Raw genomic sequence first — 23,635 nt, forward strand, 5'->3', positions numbered from 1 at the left:
TGAATAGGTAATGAGATTCGAGCCGCGGTTTGGCGCGTCGGATGAAAGGCTCCTAATGCAACCGAAGGGAGCCAGCAGCTGTACCCCATCGGGAGGGAGATCCCTAGCCATCGTTGAGCATACAACATAACTCAGATGGGGGGTTCACACTGCGACCGAAGGGAGCTGTGGGTCTGCTGCACCGGAAGAGGAGCCCTAGTCCGATGCTGAGAAGGCAAAGAGACGCAACTGTTGGAGGGACTCCCGCTGCATCCGAAGGGAGCTGCGGCTCTGCTGCACCGGAAGGGGGAGACCCCATTGCGGGTTTATGTGAGGCACATGTTTTTGCCTCGGAGGGTTCTCCCAGCCTCCGTAGGGGGTTCGCAACTCTGCAGCGGGAGTGCTGCCCCGGAGGGGAGAGCCCTGATTGACACTAACTGGAATACGACTGTTGGAGGGACTCTTGCTGCGTCCGAAGGGAGCTGCGGCTCTGCTGCACCGGAAAGGCGAGTCCCCCTTGCGATGCGAGGCATGGCTTGATGCGTCTGATGGAGGGCTCTCACTGCGACCGAAGGGAGCCAGCAGCTCGTTTGCACTGGGAGGGAGAACCCTGTCTGCCCTTGAGCATGCAACATAACTCAGACGGGGGGTTCACCCTGCGACCGAAGGGAGCCGTGGGTCTGCTGCACCGGAAGGGAGAGCCCCATCAGATGCAGAATAGGCAAGAAGATTCGAGTCACGGTTTGATGCATCGGATGGAGGGCTCCTGCTGCGACCGAAGGGAGCCAGCAGCTGTGTTCCCCCGGGAGGGAGATCCCTGTCTGCCATAGAGCATGCAACATTACTCAGACGGGGGGGTTCATCCTGCGACCGAAGGGAGCCGTGGGTCTGCTTCACCGGTAGGGGAGCCCCGTCCGATGCGGAGTAGGCAAGAAAACGCGACTGATGGAGAGTCCCCCTTGCGACTGTATACGAGGCGTAATTTGATGCATCGGATGGAGGGCCTTCACAACGACCGAAGGGGGCCTGTGGCTCTGCTGCACTGGGAGGGATAACCCCGTCTGCCACTGAGCGCGCAGCGCAACTCAATGACAGATGAAAGGCTCACACTGCGACCGAAGGGAACCACTGCCCAGCTGCACCGGAAGGGAGAGCCCTGTCCAATGCTGAAATAGGCAAGGAGATTGTAACGATGGCTGGAGGGCCCTTACTTTGGCAGAAGAAACGATAACTAAGAGGCTTCTATTATTCAAGTACACAACATGACTTAAGGAGGAATATTTTATTTATTTATTTTTTTTATTTTATTTTTTTTATAAATGTCTGATGAACAACAACCGAGGGCATCTATCGGATTATGTGAGAGGCCCCTTTTGAGCTGCTTAAGTTTAGGGCTGAAACGATTCTTCAAGTAACACGATTACAAAAAAAAAAAAATATGTAGGCAAATTCCTCTGCCTTGAAGCCTCTTTTAATTCATTCTAAATCCCACGTCATGTTCTTTCGCAATGATTTATTGTATTTTTTATTTTTATTTTTTGGCGGAAGGAGACAAGTGCTGCGTCCGAAAATCACGTACTGCAGGGAGTCAGCAATGTTTTGATTTGAGGGCGTAAAGAGAATGTCGTGGCATGTGTCCATTGCAAGATAGAGCTGGCATACCACTATTAGGGCCCTACAATTTCCGCGATGCGAGAACGTGGAGGGAATCGTGGAATCCAGTCATAAAAACGGAATTTACAGTTAAACGCGGAATGGCACAGAACTTGCCAATTTTTTTTATTTTAATTAATTAATTTTTTATTATTTATTTAAAAACAAAAAAAAAATATTATTATTTTTTTTTTTGTAAATGTAAATCCTGCATGTTCTGTGTGTCTCTGTTAATGAATTGAGCAGAAGTGCGACTTCCTTTATCACACGCACTGAAGCGCGCATTACGCTCGCGGTAATATCTGCGGTAATATCTGTGTCTGCTGTCTCACTAAATAAGAACACATGAACAACATCTCCAGAACTGCTCTGACAGTCAGTTAATGAGCATTTGACCATTTGATCTAAGTAAAACTAGCGTCACACACAGAACTGAAAAGGTACGTCAATCCATCGAAATAAAAGTCCGGTGTCCTGACATTTTATCCTTCCCATCAGATTTACTGTGCATGCGCACATCAGTATAATTAAGCAAAAACACATTTTATCTTATTACTCGATGGAATTTTTATTTTATTTTTAAGAATACTCGATTACTAATATTTTTTAAACCAGAGTCGTTGATGAAGGGAGGGTTCAGCGCAAATTTAGATTGAGCGTTCCGGAGTTGGACATAAAAGCGAGCTGATGAGGTTGAATTGGAGAAATCGACATTTTTTTTTTTTTTTTTTTTTTTGAGGCTTCTGCGGGAGAGAGAACTGCGGCAGTAGGGAAGGATGTAAAGGGCTCCTGCGGGAGCAGACACTGCTGCGGCAGTGGTTAAATATAGGTAGAGGCTCCTGTGGGAGCAGACACTGCTGCGGCAGTGGTGAAATATAGGTAGAGGCTCCTGCGGGAGCAGACACTGCTGCGGCAGTGGTGAAATATAGGTAGAGGCTCCTGCGGGAGCAGACACTCCTGCACAGTGGTGAAATATAGGTAGAGGCTCAGGCTCCTGCGGGAGCCAGACTGCTGCGGCAGTGAGGAAAAAACAGAAAAGGCTCCTGCAGGAGTGGACACTGCTGCGGCAGTGGTGAAATATAGGTAGAGGCTCCTGCGGGAGCAGACACTGCTGAGGCAGTGGTGAAATATAGGTAGAGGCTCCTGCGGGAGCAGACACTGCTGCGGCAGTGGTGAAATATAGGTAGAGGCTCCTGCGGGAGCAGACACTGCTGCGGCAGTGGTGAAATACAGGTAGAGGCTCCTGCGGGAGCAGACACTCCTGCGCAGTGGTGAAATATAGGTAGAGGCTCAGGCTCCTGCGGGAGCGAGACTGCTGCAGCAGTGAGGAAAAAAACAGAAAAGGCTCCTACAGGAGCGGACAATGCTGCGGCAGTGGGGAGATACAGAGAAGGCTCCTGCGGAAGGATGGCTGAAGTGAGGATTGACCGTTACAGATAGATAGGGCATGTTAGGAGGGTTAGCTATGGTAGATAAGGAGTTTTAGTGAAAGGGGATGGGCTGGCGTTAGAGGGTTCGAGATATATAAATAAATAAATAATTGGTCTGACAACTAATAGGTCTTGGTACCCTCTGCCTTCTGGCAAATCTGGAGCTGGAGGCCACTGAACAGAAAAATGGTTTGTAGCATGAGGGAGCGGAAGAGTTGAGGGCGCGTTTACGAATGGAGGTGGCCTCACGTTTGCTTCAGCTGCTGTAGCTGTGGGTCGTGGGAAAGGGCTGGGGTGTGTGATGTCTTGAAGAACCTGTGTAGCCTGCACTGCTAGCAGAAGTAACAGGATGGAAATACTGGGATGTGCTTCATGCTTGCTTAGGCTGCTGTAGTTGTTGGCTGATTTGACAATTGCTCAAACCTTGTCTGAATTAATATAATCCTGTTGGAAAAGCATCTTTTCCTCTCGTTTTGGCCTTCAGGCCCTTTTAAACAGCCTCCAGTGCAGATACATTTGGGATGCTGTTTTCCTGTTGTAGTATGGACTGTGGAAATAGCGGCTTTATTTTTATTTTTTTATTATTTTTTTTTTTTTTAAATCATTGTACCAATAGACATGTCTATAGCAGTAACGTTAATTGCATTGATGCAATAGATATTCAAATTCAAGCCGTTTCTAAAGATATTTACTTTGCATGCTTTTCATATTACAGTCCTAAAAAGACGATAGAAAATTTACTCACACTTGCTGTTCTGCAGCCAAACACGAAGCAGTTGCGTGTTTTTTTTTTTTTTTTTTTTGTGTTAAAAATTCTGAATAATCATGTCAGTAAATGGTGAAATATGTCCCTAAATAATTGATCCTGCTGGAATAATTGCATTAAACTTATGTCTGTATCATCTCAGTGAGATTTAAACATGCACAGTAAAGCAAATATAATGTCTTTAGACATTTCGGTGTGGATGACAACTCTGGAAAAAGCCTTTGCTTCGTGGTCATCGGACAGAGTTAAGTCATAACGTCGTTTGACAAATTTTGGCATCTTCATAATCGCATTCTATATATAAAGTCTATTTAAATTGTTCACATAAGCAAATCATGAGGTTTTCTTTCATGATTAGCATTTTAATTGTTTGGTCAGACGGTTCATATATTGTTCTATATATTCATGTTCATAAATCGGGGATTAAACGTGGAATTATTTTTTGTATGCTAAATATGTAAACGAGCATATGTGCACAGTACCTATAACTGCGCTTTACATTTTGCAATATTGAAATGCTAAATGGCTAACTGACCCGGTTTAATCTCATCAAGTTTGTTAAGATAAGATATGTACCAGTTCATTGCGTTTACGAACGACATATCGGTTTTTAATCAACTCGACATGTATACCGGTTTAGTCCTTTCGGTCAGGAATGAGAGCTCTCGATCTCTGAGACTCATATGAAACTCGCTCATTGTGGATGACAACTCTGAAAAATTCTTCATGAATGAGTGTAAACTGAGAACGATTCGTTCGCCTAAAAGATTCATTCGAAAAAACGATTCTTTCACGAAAGACATATCACTAGAACTCAAGGTCTTCGCCGCTAGTGGAGGCAGCATCAAACTGCGCCAAGGGCGAAAAAGCGAAAGAGGCTTACCCGGCAAACATGCCCGCGCGGGCCCACTGCGGCTGCGATCCAGCATTATAAGAGAGCCCGGTCCTGGCGGGACAATCATGTTGTCGAGTGAGGCGAGCTCAGGGATTTGCACGATCTTTTGGCCACAACGTGTGGCTTGGCGAGAAGAGCAGCTGACGCGATGACGCTTGTTGGTGTTCGGCTGATAGATATCTACGTCGGAAGGAAGATTGAGCCTGTGATAAGATGACAGATAGAGTGAACCAAATGCTGACAGAGCGAGCCGAATGCTGACAGAGCGAACCGAATGCTGACAAACGGTCTATGCCGAAAAAACTGTCGTGGGACAGGAGGTAGGAAGACTGGATATATATATACACTTGTGTGCTATTTAAGATGATTAGCTAAACGAGATGCACCTGTGCCAAATTGAATGATTATCTGATCGTGCTTCTCCCGAACTTTGTTAATAAAACCACATTTATTATGATTATTCAAGGCTAAAGTTACATAAAAACCAAAATAATTCTATAATATATATTAGTTGTGGGCCGTTATCGGCCTTAACGTGCTGCGTTAACGCAAGACTCTTATCGGGCGAAAAAAAAAAAAAAAAAAACGCCGTTAAGTTGTGTTGGGAGCTGGGTCTAGGCGAGCTATGATGACTTTCACCTTGATATTTTATATAACCGACTGTCTGAGGCCATCCTCAAAAGATGCTCAGGACAGTTGACGGGCCACTGCTGCGCATCGTCACAAAAGCTTATCTTTTTCACATGTTTTTACGCCGTACCGCTTGTCGATTTAAACATTAAAGCACGCAAACACAAGACTCGGAAAAGCTGAATGGAGTAGCTGGTTACTGGTGTTCGGTGCGCACGAGAGAGAGAGACGTGTATTACGGACAGCGACACTGAACTGAGTTCTCTTCTGCGAAGAGAAAGGCATCTCAAAATACTTGAACATCGAATTTGCTTATTTTTGCTCTTGTGCCGACAAATACATACAAAATATGTAAAAATATCCACCTTGGAAATTATGCTTGAAAAAACTGTCAGTTATTTCTTAAGTGAAAGTAAACAGTTGAGGGAAAAAATGGGATGTGTATTATATTGGAATGCCCTCATCGTCTCTTAAAGGGACCGCGTCTAATTTAGCTACTGGCTGCTGTAATGTTAATCTAAGAAAATGGAAGAAAATCACTCACTGCTCTTGACTGAATTAGTTTTTAGTTTTAACAGTCAAACCAAAAATTATTCAGACACCAGATGTAATTTTTGATAAATATAGCAAAACTGTAATAACGTGAGAAATGTTGAAGGTGTCTGAATAAATGTAGGTTTGATTGTATATTTCATTTTTACACAGTGAAGACTATCCAGTGCTATTTTACATTTAATTATTTGGTTTCTGTACCTTGACAAACTTGAAAAAAAATAAAATAAAGATTGGTGTGAAACAGGCGTAAGATTGTTTGCACCTTGTGCAATGTGGAATTAGTTTACAGCTTTTTCAAGCACTTTGTGATGCATTTTGGTAACAGGAGATGAGCCCCTTTTCTAATGCATATATATATATATATATATATATATATATATATATATATATATATATATATATATATATATATACATACACACACATACACACACACACACAGTAAAAACCTTTATATTGTGAAATGTTTTTGCAATTTAAAATAACTGTTTTTTATTGCACTATATTTAAAATGTTATTTATTCGTGTGACATGTCTCTTCGCAAGGCATTTTCCCCACTATATTCAAGCAGGCTCGGGTAACCTCACTGCTTAAAAAACCTAGACACCTCACTTGTTAAAAGCTACAGGCCACTGTTAGTCCTCCTTTTCATGGCAAAATCATTTAAACACATCGTGCTCTACCAAGTGTCTTCCATCCTCTCACAGAACAACCTGACACAGCCAGCATCTGAATTGCCATTGACAGCCACCAGTGGGCTTTCTCCCAGATCCAACTCCAACTCCCATTATCTTCTGCCCAGACTATCAAGTCTCATTGCCTCCAGCTGTGTGTGATTTACACATTTAGCTCACCTGTTTATACTTGGCTAACTAAGCTTTGGATTGTGGAGGAATTGCTCTATGCTTGCTGGTGACAGGTATGGTTTAACCTTGTGTAATGATTTTTGATCTTTTGTTTTATGTGGATTATGACTGTGGATTACTTTATTAAATGTCAATTTACATTTAGTCATTTTGCAGATGCTTTATTCAAAGAGATTAAATGCTGTACTTGGATCTTCTGTAAGTGTTGTGTGGCAGAATTCCTCCACCACTACAACAGATCCAGCAGTAAGGCTGTGATTATTGGCCTGGGACCATGGACATCCAAATTCTTCCTCTGGTTTCTAAAAAAGAAGAGGATGCACATTTCTGGATGTTGGTGGCACTGCGTCAGCAGGGAATGGGGGTAAAAGGCCTTGCTCAGACTTCTTGGACCTTCGCGGTAGGGATAGAACTTTGCAACTCTGATTTAAAGAGGACATTTAATGATTGCCTAGATAACCCCTTTGCTGCTTGGGAGATGGAGGAGCTAAAGATTCTTGACTCTTGGGATTTCATTTAATTATCTCGGTTACCGCAATTTGGTAGTATCATGTCATCCTGAGCCCATTGCAGTGTCCCTGGAGAGGCCCAAGCCTGTCCCAGTTAATTATGAATTTTCACTTTCTCAGTCTCTCAAGCAATGATCAAGAAGGAGGGCAGCACAGTCGACTCCAGTGGTCCCTGGTCTGGTGGTCCTGGAAGACCTGACTCTGGTGGTCTCAAGTCTGGTGGTCCTGGAGGACTTGACTTGAGTGGTCTCAGATGTCACCACAGAGCCTGATTATTTCACTGCTTCTGCCATGATAAAGAAAGTCGTCTTTGTCTTTCACTTCAGGGCTGTTCTACATGCATGGCCCCCCTCTGAGTCCACTCCAGAGCCTCCTCCAATCTGGGCGCATTTTGAGTCCAGTCCAAAGTCCACTCCAGTACAGGAGCTCTCAGAATCCATTCAAGAGCCTGCTCCAGTCTGGAAGCCCTCTGAGTCCACTCCAGAGCCCTGTCCAGACTGGGAGCCTTCAGAGTCTTCTCCAGTCTATGAGTTAATTCCAGAGTTCTCTTCAGTCTATGAGCCAACTCAAGTATACAAGTTCTCTTCAGAGTCCACACAATTCTACAAGTTGGCTCCTGAGCCCGCACCAGTCTATGAGTCCGCTCCAGAGCTCACTCGGGTCTATGAATTAATTCCAGAGTTCATTTCAATCCAAGAGACCATTTACACCTTGCACAAGGAGGGCAAGACATAAAAGGTCATTGTAAAAGAGGCTGGCTGTTCACAGAGCTCTGTTTCCAAGCACATTAATAGAGTGGTGAAGGGAAGGAAAAGATGTGGTAGAAATAAAGTGTACAAACAATAGGGATAACCGCACCCTGGAGATGATTGTGAAACAAAACCCATTCAGAAATGTGGGGAAGATTCAAAAAGAGTGGACTGCAACTGGAGTCAGTTCTTCAAGAGCCACTACACACAGACGTATGCAAAACATGGGTTTCAACTGTCTCATTCCTTGTGTCAAGACACTCTTGAACAACAGACAGCGTCAGAAGCGTCTCGCTTCAAAAAAGGACTGGACTGCTGCTGAGTGGACCAAAGTTCTGTTCTCTGATAAAAGTAAATTTTGCATTTCCTTTGGAAATCAGGGTCCCAGAGTCTGGAGGAGGAGAGGAGATACACCATCCACGTTGCTTGAGGTCCAGTGTAAAGTTTTCACAGTCAGTGATGGTTTGGGGTGCCATGTCATCTGCTGGTGTTGGTCCACTGTGTTTTCTGAGGTCCTAGGTCAACGCAGCCATATACTAAGACGTTTTAGAGCACTTCATGCTTCCACTGCTGACCAACTTTATGGAGAAGCAGATTTCATTTTCCAACAGGACTCGGCACCTGCACACAGTGCCAAAGCTTCCTGTACCTGGTTTAAGGACCATGGTATCCCTGTTTTTAATTGGCCAGCATACTCGCCTGAAAATCTATGGGGTATTGTGAAGAGGAAGATGCAATATGCCAGACACAACAATGCAGAAGAGCTGAAGGCTACTATCAGAGCAACCTGGGCTCTCATAACACCTGAGCAGTGCCACAGACTAATCGACTCCATGCCACACCGCATTGCTGCAGTAATTCAGGCAAAAGGAGTCCAAACTAAGTATTGAGTGCTGTACATGCTCATACTTTTCATGTTCATACTTTTCAGTTGGCCAAGATTTCTAAAAATCCTTTCTTTGTACTGGTCTTAAGTAATATTATAATTTTCTGAGATACTGAATTTGGGATTTTCCTTAGTTGTCAGTTATAATCATCAAATTAAAATAAATAAACATTTGAAATATATCAGTCTGTGTGTGATGAATGAATATAACATACAAGTTTCACTTTTTGAATAGAATTAGTAAAATCAACTTTTTGATGATATTCTAACTATATGACCAGCACGTGTACATCACTGACCCATCATTCAGGCGCATGTTTTCTCCTACCATTGCAATGCTGATGAAAAGCAGCTCTACGTCTCATTTCAACCACATAATTCAACAGTACCTGCTTGGATCTCAGACTGCCTGAGGGACATCTCAGCATGGATGAAAGAACATTACCTTCAGCTCAACCTGGCAAAGACTAAACTTCCCACCTTCCCAGCCACCCCATCAGTACAGCCCCAGTTTACTCTATGGGCTCATCAACAATGCTCCCATCAAATTTGCTCCAGGAATCTTTGATGATCAACTAAACATTTAAAGATCACATTGCCAAAACAGCACAATCATGCAGGTTTGCCGCTACACAACATCAGAAAAATCAGATGCTATAACAGAGCATTCAGCATAGCTTCTCATCCAGGACCTTGTTATTTCTAGAGTGGACTACTACAATGCTCTTCTGGCTGGACTTCCAACATCTGCAATCAGATCACTGAAAAGGATTCAGAATGCAGCAGCACGTCTTGTTTTCAATGAGCACAAGAGTCACACCGCTTCTCATCTCTGCACTGGCCTCCAGTCGAGGCTCACGTCAAGTTAAATACATTGGTGTTTGAAAGGCACAGAATCACTCCCAAGGACGTTTTCTTTCACTGTGCCCTTTTGGTGGAATGACCAACCTCACACCATCTGAACAGCTGAATCCCTCACAACCTGACTTCACTTTTTCTGTTCTCTCATTATCCTCTTGTCCTAGCTCTTTACAATTTTCAGCAGTGACTGAATGACTGAAACCTTGTAAAACGGGCACTTCTCATGTTTACTTCCATCTTATGATTAGCTTCTGCCAAATGAATAAATGTATACATGAATTCAAATTATTGACCAGTAGTGTACATCATGGATATTATTTGCATATCATCTGTAAATATTTGAATGTCCATTAAATATAAAGTAGTTATCATTGACAAATTTACACCATTGTCAACTATTTTACTCTAAATACATAATTTATAATGAAAAAAAAAATGCTCTGGAATGTCTTCTGTACTTTTGAATAATTACCTGTATATGAATTAAGCTGCTTATATAATTAGACTGATTACTGTAGTGTCATTACATCACTGCACTATTAATTAAACTGTACACACACTGACTACTTAATATCTTCAGTTATGTGACTAAATTTTCCCCCTCTGTCATTCTCTCTCTTCGTGTCTCTTGAGGTCTCCGGCGTTCTGCTCCATTAGACGTGTCTCATCATATCTGCTATTTGGCAGTGCATCTGAGATCATGTGTCTGCTCACATCCTCTCAGCGCTCGACCGCAGGGCCTTCATCTCTAATGGTTTGAGAGAGATACTGTGGATTTACCAAGACATCACATCACTCCTACAGAACGACGAGTCTCTTTTGCACATGATGTATTGAACAGATATTTTCCACTCTGTGTCCCTAATATGACAGAGTTTTAATGTCTTCAGGGAGCCAAAGATGTCATGTCATTGATTTTTGTCACACCTATTTTTGTTTTACAAGGCCTTAATAAGAAAATAAAAAAGTTAATAAATAATAAAATGAAATAAATAAAATCAAACAATTGAATAAAATAAGTGAATATTTTTTTTACACCGTAACCTTTTTGTTTAATTCAAAGAGGATGTAGAGAAAATTACTGTATACTTTGGCATGGCCATTTATCTCAATGTCAGTTGCTTGGCTGACTCACTGTCTATATTACCATATTGATTTTATTTTATTTATTTAATCAAATTTTATGTGAAAATTTCTTCACAAAAATATACTCATATAATTTCTGGTTCATTAGTCAAACTGCACATGGATAGTTGAATATAAACTCATTCAGAAGTTTGAAGTTTGGAATCAGTAAGATTTGTTGTATTTTTGAAAGAAGTGTCTTTAATACAGAAAATACAGTAAAAATAGTAATTTTGTGAAATATTCTTACAATTTAAAATTTTTCTATTTTAATGTACTTTAAAATATGATTTATTCAGTATCATTACTCTAGTGTTCAGTGTCACATGATCCTTCAAAAATTATTTTAATATGCTGATTTATTATCAGTGTTGAAAATAGCTGCACTACTTAATCTTTTTTTCGAACGTTTGATACTTTTTCAGGATTCTTTGATGATTAAAAATTTAAGAAGAACAGCATTTATTCAAAATATGAATCTAAATAAATAAATAAACAAAGAGACCAACCCCAAACTGTTAAATGGTAGTTGTGGATTCCTATTTTGAATAAATGCTGTTCTTTAGAAATACATAAATAAATGAAAATGTATTACTCTAAATAAAAATAAAATAAAATATTTTTTTTTCCAAAATTGATAATAAATCAGCATATTAGAATGATTTCTGAAGGATCATGTGGCATTGAAGGCTTGAGTAAAGATGCTGCAAATCCAGCTTTGAACACAGCAATACATTTTTTTTTTTTTTTACAACACATTCAAATAGAAAACAGTTATTTCAAATTGCAATAATATTTCACAATACTACTGTTTTTATTTCTTTTATTTTTATCAAATAAATATGCCGCTTTGATGATCATAAGAAACTGCATTAAAAAAAACAGAAGAAATCTTACAGATCCCAAACTTTTGAAGAGCAGTGTAAATGCACTGCTACTACACAAATTGCTATTCAATGTCTACATATATATATATATATATATATATATATATATATATATATATATATATATATATATATATATATATATATATATATATATATACATACAGTGGGTACGTAAAGTATCCAGACCCCCTTAAATTTTTCACTCTTTGTTATATTACAGCCTTTTGCTAAAATCATTTATGTTCATTTTTGTCTTAACTTTGAGTTTAGCAAATGGCTGCAATATAAGAGAGTGAAACATTTAAGGGGGTCTGAATACTTTCCGTACCCACTGTATATGTGTGTGTGTGATTTATACAGTACACATACCATTTATTGCAGAAATAGTAATATTCTTATTATAGCTAATCAAGATTTACGTGATTTACGTAGTTTGAAGGAAGGTGACACAAAATGGAAACACTAGACACTTCTTTACTATGCTATAGCTATGTTGTTACTGTATGTGAATCGTTTTACCAGGACAAAGTCCTGTAAGTATTTTAATTTTGCATTTAGTGACAGCAAATAAGCTAGTACATGGTAATTATATTAATTTCACAGCCACCAAACTTAGAGTTCAACCAAATTAAGTAGCTTTAGTTCCTCTTCAGGAACTTCATGGGCCAGTCCCTATCTCCTTCCACTTCTGCCAGATCCGGCACCCAATCCCTAGAGTCGGGGAGTCTGAACCGCTGAGAAGCAAGCATGACGAACGCTTCCTGCGCGCGAGTCAGCCACCTCCCAGCCTTCCATTTTTTCCCAACCTGCATGAAGAGATCGCAAGGTCATGGAAAGTCCATTCTCGGCCCGCCTCTACATCCCCTCGTCTGACTATTATGGAAATGTTGTGGGGATGGGAGAGCACGGTTATAGAGCGATGCCCCGGGTGGAACAGACGCTTGCGAGCTATCTGTCCCCTGGCGCGGCATTATCTCTAAAGGCCCCGGCATTGCCCTCAAAGCCACTAAGAACAACATCGACTTTGGTGGGCAAAGAGTATGCAGCTGCAGGTCAGGCTGGTGCATGTCTGCACACCATGGCGGTGTTACAGGCGTACCAAGCTGACCTGCTTAAGGAGCTAGATGAGGGAGAAAAGATCAAGTCCCATGATATTTCAGAGCTGAGAAGGACCGCTGATCTCTCCCTCCACGCCACAAAGGAGACTGCCCGAGCGATTGGGCGGTCCATGGCAGCTATGGTGGCCGTGGAGAGGCACTTATGGTTGACTCTGTCTGATATGAAAGAGCGGGACAGGGTCTGCCTCATGGACGCCCCGATTCAGCCGACTGGCCTGTTCGGCGACGCAGTCAATTCTGTTGTTGACAGGTTTCAGGAGGCCCACAAACAAGCGGCGGCGTTCCATAAGTTCCTCCCTCGTCGCTCCCTTGGGGCATCTGGGTGGCAGAGGCCCCAGCCGCACCCTTGCTCCTCGTATCGCGAGGCCCAAAAACCGAGGTCTTCTAAGCCCAAGCAAGATCTCAGGGCAGTTATTGAAGCTAAGAAGTCCTCGGCCAAGAAACCCTGATGCCAAAAGCCCAGGGTTTCAGAGGGCAGCTTCTGCTGGGGTAGAGCGGTACACACCGCAGTACACGGTGCCCGTCTCGCTTCAGTGCCCTCTGGGGGCCGGTCGTCCAACCCTGCCGGTGTTCCAGGGCGCAGCGGTCCCCAGCGAGCATCGGTCTCAGTATCTTCCGCCCGTGCGCATAGTGGGGCTGAGACACTCACTGCTCCGCGGGGGCTTCTTACACCAGAAGTCAGTCTTGAGAGACTGATTCCCTTAGTAGATTATTTAGCAGCGTGGAAACTACTGCCAAATGTATCTCGATGGGTCCTGCACACAGTAGAAAAAGGCTACCGTATTCAGTTTGGCTCCGCGCCACCAATATTCAACGGGGTCGTTCAGATGATAGTCGGCCCCAGGCAGGGTCTGGTTATGGAACAGGAAGTGAAAACCCTATTAGAGAAGGAGGCCATCGAGGTGGTCCCTCCTCAGGACAGGGAGTCCGGATTTTACAGCTGGTATTTCATAGTTCCAAAGAAGGATGGGGGGGGGGGCTGCGTCCGATTATAGACTTGAGGGTCTTAAATCGTTCAGTCACAATCAAGCATGTTGTCACTCAGATTAGGTCCGAGGACTGGTTTGTCGCATATTTCCACATATCCATCCTTCCACAACACAGGAAGTTTCTGAGGTTCGCTTTTGGGGGCGAAGCTTACCAATATCGAGTACTTCCCTTCGGCCTTGCACTCTCACCCCGCACATTCACAAAATGTGTAGACGCGGCTCTGATCCCCCTGCGCATGCAGGGCATCGAAGATTGGTTGATTTTAGCTCAGTCAGAACAGGTTGCGGCTCAGCATCGAGATGTCGTTCTCGCACATATGGGGGAGCTGGGTTTGAGACTGAGCGCCAAGAAGAGTGTGCTTTCTCCGGTTCAGAGAACCACCTATCTAGGCATAGTATGGGATTCGACCGCGATGCAGGCACGATTGTCCCCTGCTCGTATCGAGTCAATCTGCATCTCAGTCGAGAGAGTCAGAGAAGGCCAGTCACTCACTGTCAAACAATTTCAAAGATTGTTGGATCTGATGGCAGCTGCGTCCAATGTGATACCTCTTGGCCTGCTATACTTGAAACCCCTACAGTGGTGGCTCAAGACCAAGGGATTTTCACCGAGGGGCAATCTACTTTGCACTATCAAGGTCATCAGGGCCCGGTGCTGGGAGCTCCTTGTCGCTGTGTAATACTAGCGACAAACGCATCCCTCACCGGCTGGGGTGCAGTCATGAGTGGCCACCCTGCCTGTGGTACAGATGGTACAGACCTGACCTATGGTACAGACCTGGCTGAGGCTTCGTCTCTACGCATTTCCCCCTATTGCTCTGCTCCCGGGAGTTCTGGCGAGAGTACGCCGGGACGGGGTCCATCTGTTATTAGTAGCCCCGTTCTGGCCGGGCCGAGTATGGTTCTCAGATTTAGTCTCGCTCCTCGACGGCTCTCCGTGGGAGATACCGATCAGGACAGACCTACTCTCGCAAGCGCAGGGTACGATAATTCACCCTCGCCCGGAGTTGTGGAAGCTGTGGGTGTGGCCCCTGAGGGGGCACAACTGTTAGCAGCTGGTCTCTCAACTGAGGTTATTGATACCCTCCTCCAATCCAGAGCTCCCTCAATGAGGAAACTGTACGCCCTGAGGTGGAAACTCTTCACCACATGGTGCAGAGACCACCAGTTACACCCAGCAAACTGCCTAGTTGGTACAGTTCTGGAGTTTCTACAGGCTAGGCTCTCTGCAGGTTTGACCCACTCCACGCTGAAGGTTTACGTGGCGGCCATCGCGGCCTAGTACGCCCTTCTCGATGGCCAGTCTCTGGGAAGACTAGTTACACGTTTCCTCGGCGGTGCGCTAAGGCTGAGACCTCCAGTACGGTCCCGTATTCCCCCGTGGGACTTGGTGTGGTGTTAGAGGCAATGTGCAAACCCCCGTTTTAACCTATTCAAGATATCTCAGACAGACATCTCACACTTAAAACCTCCTTTCTGTTGGCTATCACCTCTCTGCGGAGAGTAGGAGATCTTCAGGCCCTCTCTGTGGACCCTACTTATCTTGAATTTGCAACGGGCATGACCAAAGCGTTCATATACCCTTGAGCGGGATGTGTTCCTAAGGTTCCCTCTGTTACACCACGACCTATAGTGCTGCAAGCCTTCTGTCCTCTTCCCTTTCGGGAGTCCGACCAGGCCAAGCTAAATTGTATGTGTCCAGTTCGAGCGCTGGACGCATACGTCCACAGAGCTGCCCTGTGGAGAAAAACTGACCAATTGCTTGTATGCTACGGTCCCCCAAGAGGGGTTTTCCTGCTTCTAAGCAGACTATTAGTCGTTGGACAGTCGAGGCTATGAACGCCACCTATGAGTCCTCTGGTCGTCCCCCGCTGTCAGGAGCCAAGGCTCACTCTACTCGGGGTATGGCGGCCTCCAAGGCCTTCTAAGCAGGTCTATCCATGCTGGACATCTGCAATGCTGCGGGGTGGTCCACGCCCTCTACGTTTCTTAAATTCTATGGCTTAGACATGCCAGTCACTCCAGGCGCTTCTGTCCTCCTGTCCTAAGCTGTGCTCTTCGGATACACACTAAGCAGGGGTTTGGTAGTCTGGCGGCGTTGGTACTCATTCCCCAAAGCGCATTTGACGCAGCTCGAGTTCCTGAAGAGGAACGTCTCTAGGTTACGTATGTAACCCTAGTTCCTCGAGGGAACGAGACGCTGCGTCTCGGAGCCATACCCCCTGCACCCCTGCTGGCGCTTGCTGGTACTCGAAACTGACGCCAGCTGCGTGGCACGTGCTTTTATAGCTTCCTGGTCACTTACGTCACCCCGCCTGTGATGTCACGCTCTTCCATTGGACTGATTACACACGATATTCAGAGTCACTCACACTGGGCGCGTTCCCCACAGCGCATTTGACGCAGCGTCTCGTTCCCTCGAGGAACTAGGGTTACATACGTAACCTAGAGACTTTCGACTAATCTTCATTTATCATATTGAAACAAGTAGGAAGGATAGAATTAATACATAATAATAATAATAATAATAATAATACAATTGTGATTAGAGCAGCACATGGTTTGCATTAGAATCATCTTTAAAAGTAAGTAACTATGGGAGTTGATGCATATATTGTGGTTTGTCAAAAAGGGGGATTATTAAACTCTGAAAAAATAATATGCCAAAGGAAAGCGCATATTAATATCTCTTCCTCTGAATCCAGGCACCCCAAAGCTATTAAGCTATTCCTGCTCCCCTTTTTGCTTTGTTCTTGGGAAATCATGCCAAAAGACTTAATTAGGCTGAATAATAGCCAAGCATGTGCGGGGCGTAATCCCTTCCACTGACGGCGTGTGTTAATGCTTTCCTTGTCACTCATTGGACTTATAAGAAAACATGTTTCCTTTCAGTTCTCTGATCTGCTCTCCGCAGGCTCCCCGGTCCTCTCCACTTCTCCTTTTATTCTCTCACTCTTGCTCTTTCTCCCTCTCCATGGCGTTTTGATTCAGCTGAAGGGAATTATGATGAATCCAGCTAAAGTCTGGCACAGAGTCCGCCTTCAAGTTCTCAAATGAGAGAACAAATTACTCACTTCCTGCCCTCATATTAAGTAGGCTACACGTTTTTCTTTTTTCTTCCGTTTCTTTTTTGTGCAGTACATGAAAAGTTGTTGTTTGCACAGCAACAAATAATTTTCTTAATCCAGGAAAAACATCTAAACACTTTTAAAACAAGATCATTTTTATTAAGAAGTTATATGTCATAAGAAAAGACTTGTTTTGCAGAGTTGTTCTCTCATTCAGAAATTAACTTAGAATGCAATTCCTGCAAAGGTTTAAATAAACTGAAATTCAAAGAAAAACATGTAGCAGCAATGGTTTTAACTAAAAAAGGAAAACAATGATTGAATGGTCAATGAATGCACATATACTTGTTTATAGTCTTTTTAAAAGAACATGAATTGCACCAAGATTAATTCCTCAGAATGCCATTACCTTTTGAAAACTTCTGGTAATTCTCTTTCTAGTTACAATACAACTTCCTATGAAGTGTTGCCAGTTCAATTCATGTTATAAGTCATGAACTAAAAAGTCTTCAATTATAAATGTTTCTCTGTAAAATTCACATTACTGCAATGCCTCATAAAAAAATAAAAAAATAAAAAATAAAAAAAAACACTATAAAAATAAACTATATAAATATATAAACTAAAGTCAGTACAACAAATGCTACCGTGATTTTCAATACTTCACAATTTAAATAATGCATTATATTACAGTACATTCACCATACTGAAGATTAGAGGGATGTGTTTAATTATCATCAGTTAAATTATGGAAATGTCACAATGCAAAATACACAACTTAAAGACTCTAGGAATAAACATGATTTTATTTTAATTATTATTATTTTTATTTATTTTTTGGGTGAAACAAGGACTTGTTTCTGAAAGGTTTCACACGATTTGTAATGTAAGGAGATCTTAACTTACTTAAACGTGAATCACTGTATTATTTATGGACATTTATAATGTCACTTTTAATGTTATGTCACATTTATTATAATACGTGCTGTTGGCTTTATAAACTCAATCATGTTAAACCCTAAACCTAAACGGCTATCCGCTAGCACTGATCATTGTACGAGCAGAAAGATTTGCCTTTCTGCAGCAGCCGTCACACTGTCCTCCGGCACAGGAGAGATGGAGATCACAGGAGCGTGACGTGTGCCGTTTGCTGCTCTGCCTGCATGTGAGAGGGAAAAGCACTTGTTTTAGATATAAATCAATAAGTGGAGCTAGTAGACTGAGCACAGCCATGCATTTTCATTGTGAAGCGACAGCCAGAATCAACTGAGCATGACCTGCCATAGGCAAAGTTACTGCACACAACAGCCATACAGCATGAATATTGAAAATGGACTCCTGGCATGTCGATCTCTTGGAATTGAGCGGCAGAGGGGGCTAAATTTGACACTGGCTGGAAATAAATGGCCCCTGACATCTCTTATAGGTGAAAGTCATTCTAGCAGTTTTTTAAGTGCCAAGTATAAATCTTTTAAATTATAAATCAATGAATAGTTAATAGAATAATAGGAATCTTTATAAATATTTAAGTGGATTAGTACTGGCGTGTATGTGTGTGAATGTGAAAAGGAGAGGCTTATATAGAAGAGCTATAGCCAGAGAAAACACACACACACACACACACACAGAGAGAGAGAGAGAGAGATAGATACACACATACTGCTGCTCTCCACAGATTTAAGCCGCAATTATATGTTGACATTGAACAGAAACCCTTTCAAGTTGTAATTAATAACAGAAATGAGCTCAGTGGGCTTTGAATATGATTCAAAAGATGATAAACTAAAAAATATAGCATGTTTTGTCAGATACACCAACAAAAGTCATATATAAGTCTTATTGGTTATCAACACATTTTTAATTTTTTATTAGTATTTTCTTTAATTTACCATCTTTAAAAACAAATTATGAATGTACCTTGAATAACCAAGCAAATTACATGCTTTATGAATGTAGCAGACATTTAGCACTGTAACATGATATTAGCAAACAACTCTTTCATCACACCATAATGCTGCTACAATAATGTTTCCGCCATTCCATCATTATCTCAGTTTATTTGTTATCCGGTTATACTGCATTTAAATTGTTTATTTATTTATTTATTTATTTTTTTTATGTTATAACTGCGAGTGCAAATGTACTGTGTTAACTGAATGTAATGTTTTTACACACTTAATGTTAATTACAATAAAATGAATGTGTATTAAAGTTGATTTTTTAATGCAATTATATATATATATAGATACACGCACACACACACACACACACACACACACACACACACACACACACACACACACACACACTTAAGTATATATTTATATGGAATTTCATAAATGCTTGTAATTGATACATAGTTAATGTGTATTGCTAAACGTATTTATGGCAAACAAAAATATACTTAAAATAAAATTACAAAAATGTATTGTACTTAATATAATCAAATATACAAAAATTATGTAAAATTACATTTTTGTTGAAACTTGTATGTCATGTGTATAAATATATTTGTAATTACACATTTGTAATGATGAAGTTGCAATTTATTACATTTAAAACATATATAAATAATATAACATTAAATGTAATATCAAATAACAAACTATAGTTAAAATAATAATCAGGTATTTTATGTGTTTTAAAATGTTAAATATATCAAAATAAGTGTACTTCTTTATAGCATTATTATTATTATTAAAACATAATGATTTAAAATGCACTTTAAAGTAAAACTTTTGATTTGAGGTAAACTTAAGTGGCTTATTATTTCATTAATATTATATCATTTGAAAGTGTTTTTACTTTTAAGATAACACTTTACAATAAGGTTCATTAGTTAACATTAGTTAATGCATTGTGAATAAACAAGTGCATTTTCATTAACTAACATAAACAAAGATGAATTTCACAGGTCAGCCTGTTGACTCAATAAACCTGGACTTACAAACATACACCCATTTCACTTCTATGCATTGTCTGCATTATTGACATCTGTGTACACATCTGGAAAATTGTATGGAGTGGTTGTTTTGTGTAGTCTAAATTTTGTTGCTGCTGTGTTTTGTTTTGTTGTAGTTTGATAGCTTTCTTTAAAATGTGCTATTATTTTTCTAAAAATAACAGAGTGCCAGAACACATAATAATTCATATGATAATTACCTTATAATTTCCACAAACGTTTTTGCAGTTAAACTTCCCGGGTCACTCATTTTGAGGGAATACTGAATCTTATTTTATTTATTTTTATTTTTTTTGTGCAAGTGAGATGAGTAAATGAATGTTCAGATTTAGTCTAGATCTACAGTAACATCATGTTCACACAGTGCACACAACGCATCTGAACCCACTCCTGATTTCTCTCAACATGAGGACTGAAGAGCTGTCAGACAATCAATGGGAAACAAAGTACTTATTTGAAAAAGTAACTCTTGTAAATTAAAAAGTAATGTGTTACTTCACTAGTTATTTGAAAAGGTAATCTGATTACGGTAACTCGCATTGTAATGCATTACCACAACTCTGGTTATTAGTGTTAATACACTTTACAGCAGTGACTGGTCGCCTCTGTGTGGCAGGTACATTCTCTAATCACCTTGTATCGTGATACAAAGGTTTGCCATCTATAGCTTCAGAGGCCTGGCTAACCGTATTAATTAACCAGCAGACTGGGCAAACAGATCATTACAGCAGGAGGCGACCCAAGGGCAAAGAGAGTCCTTATTAAGCCAGAACCAGAGCCAATGCCACATTATTAAGACACATCCAGCTAATGCAGGTGACAAGAGAGGAAGGTGGCAAAATAATAATAATAATAATAATTTACAGAGAGGGATATCAATCCCACGAGCTGCAAGAACAGCGAAATTGAAGATGTAGATCACCAGTCCCTTTATGGGGATGAAAGGAAATGTGGAATAATTTCCCTGATAAACACGGTGCTGACATTGCCATATAAACGAGTGTGGATTTATCCCTGCGGAGGCAGAGGAGACGACTGTGGTTCGGAGGTCCTGGTGAACTCATAACAGCACTGGCAGGGAAAATAAAAATCACCAACTCGGCAAGGCGCTGATATCAGCCATCCATTGCACGCAAATTGAACTGTCACCTTTAGTGTCACTTTTCCAGCCGAGCAGATGAAAAGACAACCGTGTGGCGGTAATGTTCCACAAAATTAATTCCTGGTGGGAGAAAACGGCGTCAAGACATCAAACAGATAAAGACTCTCTGTGTGGAAACAGTCTCGCGGGGGCTGTTTACATCTGCAGTGATCTATTTAGCGGCCCTCCTTTGTTAATATGACAGGGTTTGTCATCCATCCCTAAATAAATGGAGCTAATTTATCCTCTGGGAAAGCATGCAATGTCAGCAAAACTAACGATGCGGCTTTTCCCCCATATCACAGTGACTGTGACAATAATAGGTCATGTGACCCAACTCATTCAGCAGAACAAATGACAATAGCACTAACACTATGCCGTGCACCTCCATCAGTCAGCAAGATGGAGACAACGACAATACTGATGCACAAATGATGCACTATTCACCAGACAAATGCTCAGACAGAGAACAGATGTATATAGAGATTGTCAGTGTTCACTATGACAAAGAATGGAAACCCATCACAAGCCAAAATCAAAATAACCAAGAAGTGTCCTTAACTGTATTGAATGTGCACTTATTTCAAATCTTGGTAACACTTTACAGTAAGGTTAACATGAACAAATAATGAAGATTACATTTATTACAGTTTATTCATTGTAGGGAGGCTTGCACAAAAACAGATTCAGTATTCCTCAAAATGAATAAAAACTGTGACATGCAAACTCTTTTTGATTAAATATGTTAAATAACACAAATATCCTTTATGTATTTAATCCCATTTGATCACACATTGTCTTTACTGTTTTTTTTTAAACGTTACTAACCCCACTGTAGGGTTCAATTTTTTAAAAATATTTTTTTTTACCCAACAATTGGGTTAGTCCATATTTGACCCAAAATTGAGTTGAAATAATCCAGCATTTTCAGTGTATATATAGAGTAAAACAGTATGTGTGTGATGACATTGTTAGTCTTGCCATCTAAGATCTCTGCATGGGTCTGTGCTTTCCATTACTCCCTGTAAATCACAGGATCACCGTTAGTGGGGATGTGAGATCCTTCAACACACTACTGTTGTTTCCACGTACAGCTGGCCACATGAAAAAATCCATAATTAGATTTTTCTGAATGAAGCTGAGACTTATGACACTGAGCTGTTCATCATGATTCTTTTGCTAATAAACACTTACATCCTTTTTCAAGTTATAAAAGATTTCAGTATGCCTTTGGTGGTAGGGTACAGGACTAAGTTACTACACAGACAAAAAAAAAATCACTTTTTACATGCATTTAAATGGTGTTTTTAAACTATAGGCAGAGAAAAGTCTAATTTAGTTTTTTTGATTTCCTCTTTGCAATTGTATAACTGGATTTTAGCAGTGTTGCAGAGTACCTTTATATAATGTATAATATTGCATTGACTAAATGTTACATATTTATATTTAAAAGACTTGATATGAAGCCTATTGTAGAGGAGATGTGTGTGTGTGTGTGTGTGTGTGTGTGTGTGTGTGTCGTTAATGGAGGAATTAACACCGGTCTCCTTCTTTTATCAACAGCCGAGAGCCTGTGAAGACCAAACTCAGCACTCTTGTGAAGCACTGAAAACTGCAGCCCAAGCAATCCTCTGTTAATGGGATGGGGAGGAGAAAGAAAGGAAAAATAATAATAATTCAGCAGATTTTTGCCAAACATTTTCCTGTCGGAGCCCTGTCAAAACAGCCCAGGCCTGATCCTGATGGGGCGACATTTAAATCTTTAACCAGCAGAGAGAAACAGAAGGTGGCCCTAAAAAGTCCTGATTAATGTTTAAAGAGAAAATAATGGAAAAACAATGTCAAGAAAATGCAAAAAAAATTTTTTTTGCATGTCTTTTATTACAGGGAATGGCTAAATAATATATTACAGCCATGTGTTTTACAGCAGGTTTTACATTGTGAATATTGAAACCTTAAGTATGAGCAAGAGTGGGACTTTAATAGAGTGTAATGGAATATTGTATGTGTGTTTATGTATTATTCTTGTTATATATGACAGACCTGCTCGCGCTCTTTTGTATCTGTCTATTTCTGTAATGTCTTTTCCCAGATGAATATTTACACTGTGGTTTCACATGTGTAAGGTATGTCTTCCTGTCCATTGCTGAACACATTTAGACATGCACAGTTCCTGAAGTACAGTATATGCCAGCTTGACATTGGCCTGATCTTGACATTCACGCAAACTGGTATCTATTTTTTGACTCTAGTTAAACATAAGTCTGTGTTACTGAGCATAAGACATTATGTGAGGCACTAGGGTACATCCGCCTGAGGGACAATGCTCAATGCACTGTAACTTTTATGTGTACTTTAGCAGGGGAGAAATGATAAGGTCACTTAGGAATCTGCAAAGACAGACTCTTCTTCCTGACTGTGCAAGATAAATTTAACATAAGCTTCTGCTGGAACAGAGTTGACAAAATATATAGCACCCATCCATCATAGATGTAAAAGGAGGAAATAAAGAATTGAATTGAAAGAACTTGATGTTACTTTTGACAAAATACCCAGTATCAG

The sequence above is a fragment of the Carassius auratus genome, unplaced genomic scaffold (genome assembly GCF_003368295.1).
Source record: "Carassius auratus strain Wakin unplaced genomic scaffold, ASM336829v1 scaf_tig00216160, whole genome shotgun sequence".
Classification (NCBI taxonomy): domain Eukaryota; kingdom Metazoa; phylum Chordata; class Actinopteri; order Cypriniformes; family Cyprinidae; genus Carassius; species Carassius auratus.